Source organism: Tetrao urogallus (genome assembly GCF_951394365.1).
Source record: "Tetrao urogallus genome assembly, chromosome: 4".
Taxonomy (NCBI): domain Eukaryota; kingdom Metazoa; phylum Chordata; class Aves; order Galliformes; family Phasianidae; genus Tetrao; species Tetrao urogallus.
Genome location: NC_136817.1, coordinates 62,117,015 through 62,121,056, shown reverse-complemented (window position 1 = coordinate 62,121,056; position 4,042 = coordinate 62,117,015).

Here is a 4,042-nt window from a genome sequence, read left to right as displayed (position 1 = left end):
TTTCCTTTGTGAATGCCTCTGAGATTATCATTGATATTATAGACATCCCCTTACTGCACACCTTATGTGTGTTTGTTGCCCTATTCCTAGGTTTTCCATGGAAATTAAAATCTTAGTGTATTCTTAGATAAGCAAAAAGAACAGATAATGCAGGGTGAGAGCTATCTGGCATGAGAAAAATAGTGCAATATATGCCTAAACTGAATTATTTTTATACAGAAAGATTAAGGGATGAATAGCTCTAGGAATTTCAATACTATTACGCCTAGGTCAGATATTGTTTTACAAAGATGTTATGTATTTCTTCACATCAAGGACCATACCCTGACCTGTTGTTGAAGAACAAAGTAATGTGTTCTTAAACATGCTAATTGCATCTTGACTTTGCTGATGATTAAGCCCTGGTTTGAAACATACACAGTGATTGTGCAAGTGACCTATGCGTGGTTCTTGTGAAGAGCTACTAGGGACCTCAAGATGTCCTTTTAAACTCCATGCCTGATATGAATAGTACTCTAATGTATGAGAGTAAAAATAGTCTATTCAAATACAGTTTTCATAAAATACAAACAAATCCTTACTATATACTGGATACTAAAATGTATAGACGATACTTGAAGGTGCTTTTGATATTAAATGTTTAATTTTTTTCATTATTAACTGGAATCTGTTGACTTAATGAGCGACCAGCAATGAAAACTATCATTTCTTCTCTATCACAAAAGAAAAATATTGTACTGTATGTATATACAAATATATATCTATCAAATGAAATAAAGGAAAAGAAGAAACGTACTTCTTGCTGGATAGATAATACGCTTTGCGTTGGTGAAAAGGCTATCACAGTCAAAAGCTTTTAATTCTTAACTACTGGGTAAAGATCTCCTCTGCTGGTGCATATATTCATGGAACTCCTACAGAATATTCAGTAACTCTTCCTCAGCGTTTGCTGGTGACACAACTATAATATATATGCAAGCAGACGTAATGCAGATCAGCATCGACACACCACAAGAGGGAGCCGAAGGCATAAGGGATTGCGTTTCCTTTCTACATTTCTTTCTGTTTTCTCCTTGAAAAGCATACTTCTGCATTTGCAAGAATGAGTATCCAAGGTCAGATTCAGATATAGAGGTACAGGATTAATGTCAGTACTGGAAACCAAGGCCACCTTCCATTCCCAGTAATAAATAATGTCTTCCATTGAAATTTTGTTTTTGAAGTTGTTTGCTTTTTGCTATATAATTTAACATATTTTTAGCTACACTAATATTATCTAAACTATTTCTGGACCCAGACCCAACCAGTTAATCTGTAACTAAGCCTGGTGAACAAGATAAAGGTTATACTCAACAAATTAATAATATATGGAAGTAGTTCTTAAAGGATCCAGTAGGTGTGACAGTTAAGGATGATGCAGCTCTAAAATATGATTACTGTATGTAAATGTGGCCTATTCCTATGGAGCTTAATTTGTAACAGGATAATGCAAATGCCACAGTAATTGACCACACCTGCAGCAAACATTGGCTCTCCAAGGATAAATGAAGCAGCTTTCCTTCACACCTCTGCTACAGTGATCGGATGACTGGAAAAAGGGCAAATGTCTGGCTGGATTCTTCAGGATGGATTTCTCACAGGGTGAAATTATACAGCATTGTACAGCAAAAGTATGCTATATGCAGCAAATGTTTTGGAGTCCCTGAACTGGTTTGCTCTGAAAGAGAAACATGAAACCTTATAATACGTCTGCCTGCACAGCCACTTTGAAATCAGGGCTATTCCTATTGCTGTATAGGTGCTTAGAACACTTGCAAGAGTATTGCCCTACATGCATATGTGTGAGGGAAAATGTACTTTGTGCTTTGTCATGCTTTTGCACATTCCAAACATAGATGCATTACAGATTCACATAAGCTGATGTATCTGTGCTGTAGTGCTTTCCAACACTTGTTTACAATAAGATTGAAAGAAACTCTCCCTTGACTCCCAAGGAGTTAATAGTATTTACTGGTATTATTTGCACAAACCATATAGTAATTAAATCCAATTAAACAGCCATGCCAGTGGCAGCATATTTGAACTTTGCACCCTGGAGTACTCAGCCTGTCTCCCTGCAGGCTATGAGAATTATAATTCCAGAACCGTAGGAACACAGGAATGAAGGAAATCTGATTCCTTGCCTGCTACCATGAGCAACCATGTCACATAATCCTTTTTGTGAATGCATGGAGCTGTACCTTAAATGAGTTTGGGTCTTGCCTCTAGAATTATAGAAGAACCACATAACTGATTGGTGAGCTGCAATTTAGAAGATTGCTTCTGAGATTATTTCTGGTTCAGGAATCTATTTCTTCTTGTGTTGATGCAGTGATTTTGCTGCTGCTTCAATAATTACTCCTGAAAGCAAATGGTCGAATCATGTGTGGTCCTCCAGAAGTATAATGCTCTTTTCTTCATAAAGTGTGGATTATTTTGATGACTGTTTTCCTATTTTTTTTTTTTTTGAGTTCATCCTTTTTAAAATGAATGAGCTGAACGACATTGAGAATTCAAGACGAAACTCTCAAACTTGTCTTATATTGTTCAACATTGTTCAACATCTTCATCAATGACCTTGACGAGGGGATAATGGCCACCCTCAGCAAGTTTGCCGATGATACGAAGTTGGGAGGATTGGCTGACACGCCTGAAGGCTGTGTTGCCATTCAGCAAGACCTGGATAGGCTGGAGAGCTGGGCAGAAAAAAACCGGATGAGGTTTAACAAAAGCAAGTGTAGAGTCTTGCATCTGGGGAGGAATAATTCCATGCACCAGTACAGGTTGGGGGATGAGCTGCTGGAGGGGAGCTCTGCGGAAAGGGACCTGGGTGTCCTGGTGGACGACAGGTTGGCCATGAGCCAGCAGTGTGCCCTTGTGGCCAAAAAGGCCAATGGCTTACTGGGGTGCATTAAAAAGAGCGTGGCCAGCAGGTCAAAGGAGGTGATCCTCCCCCTCTACTCTGCCCTGGTAAGACCTCATCTGGAGTACTGCGTCCAGTTCTGGGCTCCCCAGTACAAAAAAGACAGGGATATCTTGGAAAGAGTCCAGCGGAGGGCCACGAAGATGGTGAAGGGCCTGGAGCATCTCCCCTATGAGGAAAGGCTGAGTGAACTGGGTCTGTTCAGCCTTGAGAAAAGGAGACTGAGAGGGGACCTGATCCTGGTCTATAAATATCTAAGGTGTGGGGGGCAGAATGGCGAGGCCGGACTCTTTTCAGTGGTGAGTGGAGACAGGACAAGGGGAAATGGCCGGAAACTGGAGCATAGGAAGTTCCGCACAAACATGCGCAAGAACTTCTTTACAGTGAGGTGACGGAGCACTGGAACAGGCTGCCCAGGGAGGTGGTGGAGTCTCCTTCTCTGGAGATGTTCAAGACCTGCCTGGATGCCTACCTGTGCTACCTGATGTAGGGAACCTGCTTTGGCAGGGGGGTTGGACTCGATGATCTCAGGAGGTCCCTTCCAACCCCTACAGTTCTGTGATTCTGTGATTCTGTGATATAAATGTATTGAAGGAAATAATGTTTATTGGAGAGATTTTATTTTTGTATAAAGCATCATTTGTTCCCCTATATTCAGCACTCGTCAGGCCGCACCTCGAGTACTGTGTCCAGTTTTGGGCCCCTCACTGCAAGAAAGATATTGAGGCCCTGGAGCGTGTTCAAAGAAGGGCAACGAAGCTGGTGAGGGGTCTGGAGCACAGGCCATATGAGGAGAGGCTGAAGGAGCTGGGAATGTTCAGCCTGGAGAAGAGGAGGCTCAGGGGAGACCTCATTGCTCTCTATAACTTCCTGAAGGGAGGTTGTAGTGAGCTGGGGGTCGGCCTCTTCTCTCGTGTCATTAGTGATAGGACCAGGGGGAATGGTTTCAAGCTACGCCAGGGGAAATTCAGGCTGGACATGAGGAAGTATTACTTTTCAGAAAGGGTGGTCAGGCACTGGAATGGACTGCCCAGGGAGGTGGTGGAATCACCGACCCTGGGGGTGTTCAAGGAAAGACTG